General features: G+C 46.7%; 1 long non-coding RNA gene and 1 pseudogene across 1 annotated transcript; one reads left to right on the plus strand and one right to left on the minus strand.

Annotated features, from left to right (window-relative positions):
* Positions 1 to 2,131: 2,131 nt before the first annotated feature.
* LOC125755557 (uncharacterized) lies at positions 2,132 to 5,483 on the plus strand. Its single transcript, XR_007412300.1, has 2 exons — positions 2,132 to 2,579; positions 4,224 to 5,483. It is a non-coding gene; the product is annotated as an uncharacterized LOC125755557 (long non-coding RNA).
* Positions 5,484 to 5,518: 35 nt separating this feature from the next.
* Positions 5,519 to 15,057, minus strand: LOC112657893 (zinc finger FYVE domain-containing protein 1-like; annotated as a pseudogene).
* Positions 15,058 to 15,492: the final 435 nt, after the last annotated feature.

The raw sequence follows: 15,492 nt of genomic DNA on the forward strand, positions 1-15,492 counted from the left end.
TTTACATGTCTTTCCCAAAAGGATTTGAGTTGGCTTATTAGATAATGTTAATACACAGAGAGGTAGAATCAAGACCAAGAAAAAAGAAAGGTAGTAACATATTAGAGCCCTAGGATGCTCATGATTGACACAATTGCCATCATGTAATTATTATGTTACTATGTTTGATGCAAGCTCTAGGCATGTGTTTGCTTGCGGGGGGGGGGGGGGGGGGGAATTTAACATGGACTTGAACAAGTAGAGCTTAGCTTATTTACCTTATATATCAAAAAGCCTGAAATTTTGCAACCCAGGGCTAGCACAGTAACTATCTATCAGGCACCCAGTTTCTTCATCTTTCTGTTCTGCCATCTTTAGATGTATACCTTTGTCTTCATGCGTCATGACTATATGATCCCCAAATGGTTGCTGTATCTCAAGGCAAGAGAAAGGAGAAGGGAAGGGGCAATAGCTTTTTCCCCATTTTCCTCTGACAATCTAGATGGACCCCAGAAATGCTTGTATAGCCCGTGAGTTGCCTTACAGAAGAGGATCCCGGCACTTAGGGACCCCAAACCTTATATAATAGGCAGTAGGCAGGCCCTCTTTGCTCTGGGGTGAAACATTGCTCTGTCTTCCCAGGTTCCAAGCAAGCCTTCCCTTTGCTCTGGAGAGACAGTTTGTCTGTTTTCCAAGGTTATATGCCTTTAAAACATGCTTGAGAAGATAATCTGAAACAAAAGATGGTCAGTGCCTCCAATCACAAGATATACAGAAATGTGAGACCACAGAAAATTGCTTCCCAACAATACCCTCCTTGGGGACTTTTGCTGTATGTCACTGGCTGGAACTGTATCATATGGCCACCTCTACCTGCAAGGGAGGCTATGAACTTGAGTATTTGGGGTTGGGCACATTGTTGCTCTAAAATTGTGGTTCTGTTAGTAAGAAAAGGCCAGAAGGGATGGAGCTTCACAAGAGCAAGGAAAAAACTGTGCCCAGCTGTTTTTGTGTGGCCAATGTCTTTTCCCCATTGCTTAACAAATTTTATGACACTGTGTTTTTTGCTCCTGCCAGAAATAATTTGTATGACTGAGACAAAAGAAAATTCTCAGTCAACCACCATTTTACAAATCTCAATACTATTGGTAGTTTAGTGCAGAATTTTAATGTCACAATTGTGTAATATCCAAGTGAACAAGCTCATAATTCTTAGAATTCTTCCCATTTAAGAAAAAAAATCTGTATTAGTTGTTTTGACAAGCCATTTTTGGGGGGGTAAGAGTTAAAGTTCCTTTAAGAAAATGTTGAGGTCATGACACTTCTCCCAATCTTTGAATATCTATTGCTTAAAGAACACATTCTACTTTGTGAACAGATAGGTGTTTGGTAAGAGGTTTATAAATATACCTTTTCTGGTTTCATTTATTTTAAGAGGATTTTTTCACCTCATGACAGTCATTTGGGGCTGACAATGTTACCATGGTAACCATGTTCCAAAATGCTGGTTGCCAGTGAATATTGATCCTTAGCACCTCAGCACCTTTCACTACAGTGCTCACTCCCTTACGCAAAGGAGGCTTTGCTCAGAGCACATTTAGGCCAAGGAGTCCGCACTCGGTGATATTTAGGTACTGTCACAGGAATCTACTGGATTTTTCTTCCAGGAACCAATCTAAGGATTCCAGTGAGAATCCAGGCCCACCCCACATCATTTTGGCTTGTGTTTTTACTGCAACAGGTAGAGATGGAGGTAGAGGTAAAACTTCTTTGTTTCCCCAGTTAGTTTAGAAGCTCAGTCAATACAACACAGGAGGCCTTGGGGGGAAATTTTGCACACGAATGGACATGCCTTCCCCAGAGGCAAAGAAGTTTGGAAACTACTTTTCAAAGCCCATACTATGTGATTTTGAAATAAAAAATGCTTCTCCTGAAAGAGAGGGCAATATTTTAATCTGGGCAGTGTACTAGGGACTTAAAGGTTGAGCCAAATTGGAGTCCAAGAGTGTCGTGGAGGTGACGGTTCTCAGGGCTGTGGCAGGAAAATTGCAGATGGACTTTGCCTTCTTCCCCATAAATGGGGGACAGCCCCTCCCTTCAGCAAGGTTTCGTGCCTGAGAAAGGGGAGGCTTGTTAGAAAGAGCAGCTTTGAAACTTCGTTCTCTTTGCCAAGAACTAATGGACTGTCTTCAACGTGCATGAAAATATGTTCAGCACGGTGACCAGAGAAGCCAAAATGAGGCCTCCGCAGACCTAATTTGGCATCAATTTATCTCCACGTGAGAAGATCTGGATGCACTTATTTTACTCTCTGCTGTAACTAAGAAAAAAACAAACAAACTCCGCAAAGATTCACTGAGACAGCAGTCAGTCACTAAAAAGGAATTTGAACCAAGATAACGTGAGTTACATTTTATCCACATGTTCCTGAAGCCCCAGCACTACCAGTTGAACAAACATGATTTAGCCTTAAAACTTAACCAAATCAGCATAGACTTTGTGTAATTCTAAGAATCTCCATACACAAACACATGTGCACACGCGGACATCTTTCAATACCTCAAGGATTCTGACAGAATTAAGGGGACACCAAAGACAAGGTGAGATGTTTCACTTTCTTACCATCCATCTTTGTCCTGTGTTTGGAGAGGCCAAAGTGTGTTTTCTTGAAGTGGAAATCCAGGGAGAAAAGGTAATGGAAGAAATTGCTCACCTATTTCTCGTAGCGAAAGCGAGCCTTAATGGAGCCCTGACTATGAGGCCGAGATTGCTCTTTGAGAGGATTTCGTTGTCTGCTCATTAACAGTCCCCTCAGGTAAATGTGACTGTAACGACCATTTCACAGTCATGGCGGCTGAGGCACAGAGAACTGACGCGATTTACTCAACATCACACAACTCGCGCAGGACCCATACATCTTGGGTCAGATTATAGACCCCCCCCCTGCCCTCCCCCCAGCTTCATGGCTCAGGGTCCTCTAAGCAAAATGCTCCAGCAGGAAGGGGAGAGGAGATCAGGCTGTGCTATATGGGGAGGGGGTGGGTTGGGGTGGACAAGGAGCAGCTCATAAAGTCAAGGCAAGCACAGCGTCTCCAAGGACAGTGCAATTTCTCCTCCGTGAAGTATCAGTCAAGTTCCCCAGCCTCAGAGGCCTGTCCAGGGTTTCTCTGCTGCCAGGGTCACATTGCTCAACCGCCTGTAGGGGTTCTACAGCCCTGGAAAGAAGCCCAGGCTGTAGGGCTGCCAGGCCCTGCTGGTCTTCCACTCAAAGACACAGGAGAATGTCATTCCTGGGTAAATTCTCCTTCAAATGACCTTTCTGAAATATGTCTTGTCTGCTTCATTGTCTGCCCTCCTTGGCGTATCTCCTCCGACTCCAAAATGACACATCCTCTGATACCCAACCACTTCCCCTGATGTGCTTGGGTACTGGTTGACCATGTGCTCCTGGGAGTTGGGGGTAGGGAGTGGGGGGTGGTAGGGTCATTCCCACTCTTGTTTTTCTGCAGTGATTCTGTCCTACTGATAGTGCTGTGACGCCTGGTACCAACTGGCTTATCAGCAAAATGTACCTCTTCTTAATTTATGCTGCTGGTTTTCCCTGAAGAATAAAGCTCCATCTCATCCAAACAATATATGGGGATTGTTTGTAACTGTGATGTCACTGTCTGTTGTTGGAAATTAAAAAGCAGAGAGGACATATGCCAACACCTTCCCCTGAAATTTCTTTACCTGTCTCTCAATATAGCAGCAAAGCCTCTTAGATCTCAGACCATTCACCACTTACCATTGGTCATTAAAAAGATGACACTCTAGCCCTAAAACATGCACTATCACAATCATTTGGTTTAAAAATATAGTTTCAATAAAAGGGATGATTAAATTAATAAACTTTTTTTTTTTTTTTAAGACTTATCTGAGTGAGAGAGTGAAGGTGTGTGAGCATGGGGAGGAATAAAGAGGAGGGGGACTCCCTGCTGAGTGCAGAGCCTGATGCAGGGATCAACCCCAGAGTGGGGGAGCTCAACTAGGGCGAGCTCAACCCCATGACCCTGAGACCCTGAGATCATGACGCTGAGATCATGACCTGAGCAGAAATCAAGAGTTGGACCCTGAACTGACTGAGCCACCCAGGTGCTCCAATCAACAAACTTTCTGAATCCAAAGTCAAGCCTTCTTGGTTAAACCTATAATATAATAGACTTATAAGGTTTCTTAGGTTTGCTTGTTTTTGTTTTCAACAGAAAGATTCCTTCATAAGGGTGAATCTGGAAACAGAGTGCTGGAGTACAGCCTCAGTCACGGTCCCACAGGAGGCAAGAAGGGAGCAGTGAGAAGAACCAGCACATTCCAGGGCTCACGTCACACTGACAGCCAAGCCAGGGATGACTGCCACGTACCTCCCTGAAGCTCTGCCCACCTGCTACTGCAGTCAAGAACTGCATTGCTTTTAATTTGTCATTTTTGCTCATGGAAGATAAAATATACCATGATGACAGGATTTGAGCACAACAGTCTCTTTCCAGTCATGCTAGATATAGACATCCAGCTCTTGGTGAGAAACAAAAGTTCAGTTGAGTTCTCTTGCAAGGACCAGTGAGAAAGAATTTTTTCTAAATGATCTGTCGAAATATTTGTATATACTTGGAAAAAAAACACAAACCCACCAAGACAACTAACAGTCCACCCTGTACTCTCTATCCCCAGAAAAACTAAGAATTAACACACTTCAAAATATGCAATAAAAATTGTAGTGTAATACTCAGAAGCAGATGGTGGACTTGCCAGGGTGGGCAGGGGGAGAGAAGCAGATGCTCTGCTTAGGAGCAGGGGGTGGCCTTGGAAAACTGAGTGGACACGCAGACAGAAGCATAGAGGACACACACTGCCAGGGAAGGCCTGTTCCCGTCCGTGCTCTCTCCTCCAGGTAGGAGGCATCTCATCACCTGCATGTTGACTTCTCAGGACTGAGGAGCCTATCCCTCCCTCTCCACCCACTCTAGTGATCTGCACAGTAAATTTTGTGGCCTCTGACTAAAACAGGCGTAGGCCAAGAACTGAGGTCTAACTCTGGAGGACCCCAGTAGGCTTCCTTCAGGCTCTTCCAAGCAGGAAGTGCATGGGATGCTCACTTCCCCAGGCATCTGTGAGGCATGAAGGGAGAAGGTGAAGAAAGGAGAGGCCTGATGGCAGAAGTGACTAGAGCCACAGTGACTCTGGACCTGGCTCAGTTTTGTGGGTAAGACCTGCTGCCCCTGCCACCTTATCCTTGTGCTGAGGACAGACTGTGATAAGTCTTCACAGCTAGGAGTGACCTAACTATAGTCCATGCTGCTTCCATATGTGTATACCAATATACATATTATTTTTACCTGGAATAAACGCAACAGATTCAGATTCTTTGCTGTAAATGTTGGCTTTCCTGCCCTGAGGACTCTGCCTTCAGGCCCACCACCAGGCGCATGCTAGCTTGTCATCTGCCCTGCCCACCCTCCCACCCACCATGAGAAAGTGGCCCCATGATGGGCAGAGAGGATGACACACAGCACAAGAGGTGACTGGAAGGAAGGGCCACCTCACAAGACCCCTAACTCTGAGAACCTAAGGAATTGTGAAGGACTCAAAGAGGGAGCTGAGAATCAAGGTCACTGGGTTTTAACTGCAATTGAATCACTCGGACAGGATGATCTTAGTCTCCAGAAGGGACAACCTAGAAATCAAGAGAGCACTCATCATAGGAGCCCTGTCTGCGGGTCTAGTGGCGGTGCCTCAAAAGCTTGCCCCTGAACTCCTTCTGGCCACTGTGGCAGTGTAAGATCTCATAATCAGTTCCTAGCCATGCCAGGCTGGCTGCATCCTCCAACCAAACCTAGTAGTACATCAGTGGCTGTCCCCACGGCTCCCATGGTATTCCATTCTGCACACCTTTGCCCATCTTCCAAGAATCCTGCCATCACTGTCCACCTGTGTCCCAGTAGCACCTCACTGGTTTCGTAGCAGTCGTCCCACACCCACTTGGGCAGTGACTGGGTCTTGGATGAACCGCTGTCACAGAAGCCTCCCCATGGGCCCGGCAGTGGTGCTTGGTGTCATTATCTTTAAAGGATGTAGCTCACTCATCGCAGCTCTAGCAGGCAGGGGTGATCTGGTCCATCAGCCAGAAATCATAGCACTGATGGGCCCGTGGCTGAGCTCAGACACCAACGGAGCCACAAAGTTCAACCCATCCAAGAGGTGCCAAGCAACACAGTGGTTGTCTTTCAGAAACGCATCCATTGCAGGCCCCACAGGCACAGTCTCGGTCTGCACTCAAGTATCCACAGGATCTTGGTTTCCAAACTACTATTGCTGGCTATGACAGACCACATCACACTTCGGACATTCGAGCGCATACCCAAACCAGGCACAATTTTTGAGACCCATCCAGGGGGAGCTGGTGGAAGCAGATGTCCTGGGCACTATGCTGGCTTCCTTGCTGTTCTCACAGCAGGCCTTGTGGGTATAAACTCAGTTGGGAGTACCTGCAGTGGCCCCTGACTTCATGAAATACTCCTTTCCTATGATTCCTGTGGTCCTTACATCCAGCCCCACAGCTGAGGCCCCAGGAGGAGCAGGAGAAGTACTCATCTGGAAAATAGGAGTTGTGTGCCATCTGGGCATGGGGTCTCACTGCTGAAGCGATTGGTCGCTCAGTGCCTTTGGGGCTTTGAAGATGGCTCCAGGGTGCCGGGGAGAATGAGTAGCGGTGCAAAGCCTGCTGAAGCCCAGAGAAGTCTGTGAGAGGCTTCTAAGTCTCGTTCCCTTCTAGTGAATGGAATGGAAGGCTTCAGAGAAGCAACCCAGCTTCCAGAACTGGTCTTGGCAAGCTTCTCTGGCACCTTGAAGGCTGATCAGAGCCCAGCAGATGAGTGTGCTCAGTGTCATGGAAAGTGACAATAGCAATGCCCGAGGAGGACAAGGGGACATCCAGGACACAGCAGGCAGGAGTAGCCATGAGCTCCTGGGTGAAGTGCTTCCAATAAGCTTCAGAGGTGTCCCCAAGGCACCCGAAGAGGTCATTATGCATCCCACCTGCCTGAGTTCGAAGGATGGTGAGGTCTGGGGTGGCCAGGACCCTCGGCAGCAGATGTGTTGCTTGGTGGGCTGCACTGGAGCCCCAAGGAGCCTGTTCCCTCCTGCTTTGTGGCCTGGGTCCGCACTGCCCATACTCGCACGGTGCAGGGGTCCCAGGCAGGGGAGGTTTTTAAAGGCTTCACGGCCATGAAAGAAAGTATGGTTGAGGTGTGAGACTTTCCATCACCAGTATTTCAGAAAATGGAAACCACCTTCCAGTACTGACCAGGTCTGCAGTCCAATTTCCTAGTTGTCCTCTTCACCAGTGACTGGAATGTGTCTTCTTCTCTTTCCACTTGGAGGAAACTCACAACTTTCCCAGTCGTCTTTTCCTCCTTGTCTCATCCTGCTCTTCTTTCTTCAGGAATCCCTGGACCTTGGTGACATGGTACACAGTAAGGGGGTGTTTCCCTTTGGTACCCCTCACCCCACCATGGTGAGTCCTCTCTTGCGCCCTGAGGCTCAAGTTGATCTTACAGGTCTCCCTGCACCCTCTGCTTCACTCCTGGCCCTGGTGAATGCCCCTTGGGGCCCTTGCTGGGGTCACTAAGGGGTGTGGCCTACTTGGAGTCCTATCAGCTCAGGGTTCCTCAGGTGCTCCCGCCAATGGTGATCCTTTTCATACAGGAGACACTGCTGCCGCTGTACTCACCACACCAAAGCCAGCTTTGTCAGCCCTGCCACCGGCCTAACTTTCCTGCTACATCAGCTGGGAGTTCAGGCCTTTCTCTGCTGGAGGAGTCTGAGCACTCAGACTCAGATTAGTAAGGAAACCATCCACCGTGCAACCATCCCTGGGCTTTCCCCATGAGTGGAGACAATGGCTTTGAGTCTGAAGCCTGCATGGAATTTCCACAGGGTTCTGAACACCTTAAAACAAAACAAAACAAAACAGAACAAAACCCTTTGTTATTCTATTAGAATACTCACAAATGTTCAAATTTAAAATTTTCTGCTTCCAAAATTCTTGTATCAGCAGCAATGTTGATTTGGTTTGATCCTCTGTAAGGTGTAGGCAAATAGGTGGTCACAATGAACTTGAAAGGGTCTTTTATGTTTTGGGGAGATCTGATGGGTACACTAAGGTGGGCTTATCAGTTGGGTCTCAGCCACAAGGTTTTGGTAATGAAAGAAAGGCATCAGGAGCTTTTCAATATAATCCAATCTCAAGCCAACATTTTGAGGGGACCCAGAGCACCTGGGCAAGGGCCAGGTGGGGTTCGGCAACAGTGGGGCACTGGTGGGGGCAGGGGCTGTTCCTGGGGGCACCAGTGGACCCATCCTCATCCCCATCTCTGTCTCCCTCCTCCTTCACTGCCTCCTGGGCTCCTCCTCCCTTGTTGTCAGTTGGAATCTGCTCATAGGTTTAGTTTTAAACCAGTGATTCAAAGCACAATTTAGCTGTTCCTCTGCAGACTTTAACTTAAAAAAAAAAAAATCCACTGGGGGATAATTGTTCACATCCGCCTAATGATGTTTCTATGTGAAAAGACATAATAGAATGTACAATTTTGAGTTACAATAGCTTTCAGTTTATAATTAAAATCAAAAGGGTAAAATTCAAGAATGAAAGAACTAGATACTTCAGAAAGGTATTCTTCATATGAGGACTCAAGGCAACATGTTTTGTTAGCAGTATCAGACTTTGATTTTTTTTCCTGATTTTTTTCTACTTTTGTGCAGGTAAGGTATGGTATGAAGGAGCAGATGTTTTGTGTCCAGCAGGACAATAATTCACTTCCTTATGACTATTTGGCTTCCCCTTGTTTGTGCTGTTCATTGCTAACAGAGGCCCATGATGCTGTCAGTGGGGTCTGAATATATGGTTTGGAGCCAGAAAGCCTTGGGAGAACTGCCAAAGAAATCATTGCCCTGGGCTCACTCAGGCACCTGTCGTCCATGAGGATTCAGAGAAACTCAGCTTTGACTGAACTGCTGTTACTGGCCACAGCCCTTGTTGCCCTGGACCCACAAGGATCTCGGCCATAGGACTGAGAATGCTAATGCTAAGCAGGCACCAATGACGGAAGGTCAGGCTTGTGTTGGAAAGAACATAGCTCTAGGGCAAGGCTGGTGAATGAAGAAGGGTAAGGGTGGATAGCTCTGACTGGGGCATGATGGAGAAGTCCAAATGTGCTGACTCCAGTGAAAGACTAACATGGTCTAATCACAGACAGTAGGTGCTCAATGAATGCTTCTTAACTGGATAAATCGGAAGACTTTGGTCAGATGGTCCTGGGTGGGTTGGGCTAGGGAACCATCTGGGGTTGTTAAGGGTCTGTGGAAAGATATATTGCAGCTTGAACCAGGGGGCTTCCGTAGAGGAGCAGGCACCAAGCTACAGTGGTTTTTTTTAATATAAAAGCTGGGCTTGTTTAAGTAAGGTTGGGGTAGAAACTCCTAGTTGCCAACCCAGCATCTACTCTCACCTTTTTCCTTAATAACACAACCCATATTTTAATTCAGGTGGCAATGTGCCCAGTTGAACGATACATTCATCTGCCACATTTACAACTGGGATGGTCATTGAGGTATAAGCTTAAGCTGTTGGGTGGGTCTTCTGTGAAGATTCTCTAAGAGATGCTAGTCTACTGACATACTCCTTTTTTTCCCCTTCTCCCTTCCCCTGTGCCTTCCTGGAATAGGAAGGTCAGTGTGATGGCTGGTGCTCTAGCTGCCACATTGGACCATGAATTGAATGTGAAGATGGAAGCTATATGCCAAGAATGGTGAAACAAAAAAATAGAGAGAAACTGGAACCCTGATGACACTATAGCTCCCATACCAGCCAGACTCTAGCCTTCTTTTATGTGGGAGAGAACTAATTTTCTCTCTTGTTGAAACATCTGTTGTTCTTCATTCACCTGGGACATCACAAGCCTAGCAATCCTGAGAAGACTTTTAAGAGGGAAGAATTAGGAAGAATGCATTTGGGAGGTTTTTTTTGTTTTGTTTTTGTTTTTTTTTTTTTTTGGTGTATTTACTTATGTTTAGTAAGCTATAAGATAAAGGTGATTTAAAATGACAAAATACAGTCTGCTTCTCTAAGCTCAGTCACAAAAAGTAACCAAGGGGTTGTGTATTATCGTGTTACATAATTTTTTGGCTTAAATAAAAATAGGCTTTCTTCTCTCATGTAATTGAGATGTCCAGAGGTCAGGTAGACTTGGGATGAGGTCCGATACTGTAGCTGAACAAAGGAATGAAGTCTCAGTATCTTTGCATGTCAGTGAAGACATTAGTCTCACCTGACCACAAAATCCCTGAAGCTTTTGGCAAAGTCTTCTTGTATCCAGACTGGGTCCCCAAGCCAATCACTGGGGTAGGATGGCTAGGACAATGGAGCCCACTAGATGATCCCCTCAGGGGATTGTAACAAGGTTTTTCCTCCTAACAGAATGGTTGGGGAAGTTTGGGACCTTGCTGGGAGGAAGGCAAAAAAGGGAATGTGGGTGAGGAGGCCACCATGTGTCCTCTACTTCTCCCGGCCATCCTCACCAGCCAGTATTATTTAAAGGAGGTCCAGTTTTTAAAAAGACAAAGGTCTTTTGCTCTCAAATGCGTTTTTGCTAGCCTGGAAGCCAGCAATAGGCTTATTGGTTTGAGGTAAGCATAGATTTTCCAGACTACCTTTGCTACTCTTACTTTCATTCATTGATTCAATAGTAAATATTTCTTGGGTGCTAGTTATATGTCGTACACAGCTGGCAGGTTGTGCCCAAGAGGATAGGCACATATTAAGCCATTAGGATTGATGGCACTAGCAGACGTGGATGCTCAGACTCCTTAGGAATGTCAGAAAGCAGGCATGAGGGCATGGGAAATAGGACAGGTAAGTCTTTCTAGTGATAAGGGAAAAGGACTAGCAGTTAGGCATAGGGCGGTGCCCAGAAGGAGCGCACCTGGGCAGCCTGAGTGGCTCAGTGGCTTAGCGCAGCCTTCAGCCCAGCACCTGATCCTGGAGACCTGAGATCGAGTCCCACGTCAGGCTCCCTGCATGGAGCCTGCTTCTCCCTCTGCCTGTGTCTCTGCCTCTGTGTGTGTGTGTGATAAATAAATAAAGCTTAAAAAAAAAAAAGAGCGCACCTATTATAGAGCCATCAGCAAGTTCCCTGGGTAGGTTGAGTTTCGTGAACCTGAGAAAGGGAAGGTTGGGGGGGTTGTGCATATGGAGACTTCAATCTGTGCTTGTTTTGCAGTCTGATCAGGGCTGGCTTGGTGATTAGGGTTCTGGATCTCCCTGGTTTGAAAATCTCTGGAGGGGGGGAGAATGGGTCAATAGTGGTTCCCGGTGTGGGCTTTGGGGGTAAAATGCTAGAAATAAGAGTAAATCCCTGACACTCCCAGGAAGAATTTTTCCCAATCTAGCTAATTTGCTGCTCTTCTGACCCTGGAACAGCTTGGGAGTTTTCAGTTTATCATGACACAATTCTTTTTTCCTGCAAGAGTCAGAGAATAGGGCTTCGTAACCCAAATAGTTCGCAGTATGGTATTTGTCTCTATTTAAAATCATCTCCCATGGGGTTCAATTAACAATGTACATGTCAAATTATGTCACACCTATTACTTGCTCTAATTTGGTCAGGCTGGGTCAGGCAGTCCCTGAACTGAAGAGAGCTGCTGGGCTCCCAGCAGACAGCCAGAGCGGCAGTGCCCGAGCTGTCCTTGGCCCAAGCTGCGTCAGGGTGTAACATCCCACTAGGAACTGCCAGGCAGCACTACGTGAAAGGTCAAGCTCATGACGACAGTGCTCGGTGATAAAGCCCCCTTTATCAGAGCTTTGTCCCTGGAGACTGTCGTATGTGGGTCTGAATCCTGGCTCCATCATTCAGTATGTGATCCTGGGCAAGTTCTTTAACCTTTCTGAATCTCATTTGCCACACCTGTAAAGTGGGAATACTCAGAACACCTCATTTATAGGGCTGCAGCTGAGGATTAAATGAGATAATGCATGTAAAATGTTTGGCAGAATGCCTGGCACTTAGTATAAGAACTCCGTGCTAGCTACCAGTAGTAGTAGTAAATTTTTTATCTTGTTCAGTCCCTCAAAACTGGGGCTCCTCCCAAGATGACCCACAGGAAATATTTCACCAGCCCTCCAGAAACTAAGAGTAGACAGGCAGTCCTTTCTGGAGGTTGTGCAGGGTAGCCAGAGAAGCCACAATGGTATTTTGACATCAGAATTATTAAAAAATGTGGCAAGAGCAGCCTTGACCTCTGTGCGGGTACAGAAAGCTTTTATCTCTGTCATGTGTGGCTATTCGACTGTTCTGCAGAGTTCCAAAGAAGCAGACGTAAGGGGGCCGAGTCAGTCATTCTCTCCATTTTAAATAGAGGTAAACTGAGTCAGGGAGCAGTTCACATACCCAAGTACATTTCTTTCCCCCACTTCTCAAAGGACAAGTGAAACTGTGGTAATTATAGAGCTAGAAGCAGAAGCTCCTGCCCAAATGACTTGGGACTGAGGCATCTGGGTCATCTACCACAAAGGAAGCCAATGTAGGGGAAATTATCTGGGGTTACATACACAAAAGCTATGCTTCTTACTCTTTTCCACATCCCAAATCTCTAGAGTAGTGCGGTGGCCCCTTTGTGCGTATATCCAGGAGGTGAGAGACCGCAGGAAAAGCCCTGGATTATATTCAAGAGACCTGTACTCTGACCCGAGTCCTGCCAAACCAGCTGTACGACCTTGGAAAGATTATTTTACCTCAGATTCTCCATCAGAAACGGAAGTGAAGGGTTTGGATGGCATCAGTGTTTCCCAAGCCTGAAAGCTCATGACTGTGCACTGTGTGTGTCTGGGGAAGGGTGGTGATTGGAGATCTGAAGCCTGGAAATCTGTATTTTGCAAGTGTTCTAGGTGATTCTAAAGAGCAGTCGCCATTGGGAACTCTGGACAGATGCTATCTGAAGTGCCCCAGCTCCAATATTTTCTGACTCCAAACCCCTATTAGCACATTCCACACAATTCCACACAGTTCGGGCCACAGGTGGCCGCTTTCATGGTGAACCTCCATGAAAAAGTCAGTGTGTAAGCCCGGGGAACGGCCAACTCGGCAGAGCATCTGGCTAGGATGGTGTACGGACAAGGTGGCCGCATGTGCTGGGACTTAAGATCTCTGCCTGTTTCTTGGCCTGTTGAGTGTTGGAGGCTTCAACCTGGGCCTGCCAGGGGTCAGCAGTCCTTTGACCCTGACTGTGACCATTCATTGCCCTACTCCAAGGGCCTGGGGCCTTCCCACCATGAGGGTGTGGTCTGGAACCCCGAATACACCTGTCCTGAGACTGAAAAATACATCAAGAATCCCAACAAGCCGGCCTTGCATCCTTGAGGCTGGCATCCTTCACATGAGCTTTTGAAATCAGTCATGTGTCTCCAGCTGTCCCAGAGTTACAAAAAGTCCCTGTTTTAATGAGGAGCTGTGGAATGCTAAGGCTAAAGCTGCCTTTAGTTCTTTCAAAAGTTTCAATTATGGGTTAATCCTGACATTCTTTGACTTTACTAAATGGGCAGGAGCCTTTCGTTGGCGGGTGGTGGTGGGAGGGGGGAGGGCAGGAATAAATTCTGGCTCCCAGGTCTGAATTTGATCCAGGAAATGTGTGTCTAGGCATCCTCTGGGTGGCAGAGAGAATAGGGGAGTGGGGATCCATGGCAGGAGCTGTGCTGTGGCCCTTCATGCCTACAAGATACCCTAGAAGGAGGGGGATGCTGCGTGGGTGCGTTGGTGGGGTAAAGGGAGGGTGTGCCTTGGCTAATGGGGTTGGCCACCACTTGCTCATGCACATTACTGCCATGCAACAATGAGAGCCTGGCGTTGCGGACGCTTCTGATTCTTGAAAAAAATTCAGAAATCTCAATTTTACCTGAATTCTACTAATTTTAAAATGCCGAAACATTTAGTCTAGAAAATTCTTCAGACCAAGTGAATCATACCATCTAGCCACAGACTGAGACTCTGAGTGGAGAGCCTGGCCTCAGGAACTGATCTAGGTGTTGCTCTAACATTCAGCTTCCAAATAAGCAGAACCCTCAAAGGAGATTCTCAAGTCTTAAGACCTAAATCCACCTCCTACTTGGCAATTTCTATTGTTGGCGGGAAAGAAGGCCCTAGCTATCTGAAGTTCTAGATATTCCCTTTCTCTGCTGCAGTGTAACACCCTACTGCAGTGCCATGGATCTATAGCCTGTACCTTCCCTCTCCCTCTGTCTGCCCTTCCTCCCAGGAACCCCCCAGTAACAGAGAACCCACTCCCTGGACCACGTCAGGTGGGTGGGACACCCAGTATACAGGCTATATCACTGTCTCCATTCCCATGCCAGGAAAAATTCAAACCCAATGAACAGAGGAGTACCTTATGGACAACCTTGAGCTATCAACTTATTTTTTAGAGGCAAAGTGCCTGTGTACTTTGGTACTCTATCAGAAACAACTTACTCATGACACATGTTATAGAGGATGAGTAGTGGCTCTAGAATTTCTATAGAGGAAAGTCTTGAAGGTAGCTTTTGTTTGGAAGCAAGGAATAGCCCAAAGGACTTTTCCTAAAACTACAATCTATATTAAACTCTCTTTGTACTTAAATTGCACATTTATTTAAAAAAACAAAGAAAACCTCCAGAAGCCCTGTCACCGTCATTGGTCAGGACATACACAAAGGCGACAAGATAGGGAGAGACATACCCCTGCTTCTACATGGGGAGGGGAATGGGCAGGACGAGGTCCCAGAACAATCCAGGTACAACATAAGCCCCACAGCTCAAGAAAATATTCAAATTGGAGGTTGAACATTTGAGCCTAGTTCCTGAAAATGTCCTGGATGAAAAGGATGCATTCTTACCAACAGGCTGAGCCATTCTGGACGAAACCAAACTTGCTCCTTGGCAAAGGTCAGTGGTAATGCCAGAATGTCCCAGACACCTGCTCCCATGGGCTTCTTCCGCCAGGCAGCCAGATGGCTCATTATGACCAACATGCAGCCCTCCAGGCCTGGTGCCCTGGCTTGTTGGCAACAGATGGCCTGGGGGACAGGGACTTAACCCCATCGCTCAGACTGTATCCCAGGGGATCCTGTCCATGGTCCCCTTCTTAGGATCAGCCAACTCAAGGACACCAGGGAAAATGTTCTTAGCATTTACTTCAGAATAACTTTCAAACTCTAGAAAAGTAACATAAAATGTAATACTCCTGACTTGCCAGGAAGTGGTCAAATTCTCTCTGTCACCATAATGCCACTATTTGGTATTATTTCAAGTAAGTGATCCATGTATAACGCAGAGGGTTTCAATATTTAAAAATAAACAGGCCATTGACCCTTCACTAAATTGGTGGCTGTCATCACACTTAATGACTGCCTCACGAGCACATCATTCCCTTCTGGAAAATCAGTCATCAGTGA

This window comes from Canis lupus, chromosome 8, assembly GCF_003254725.2.
Source record: "Canis lupus dingo isolate Sandy chromosome 8, ASM325472v2, whole genome shotgun sequence".
Taxonomy (NCBI): Eukaryota; Metazoa; Chordata; class Mammalia; order Carnivora; family Canidae; genus Canis; species Canis lupus.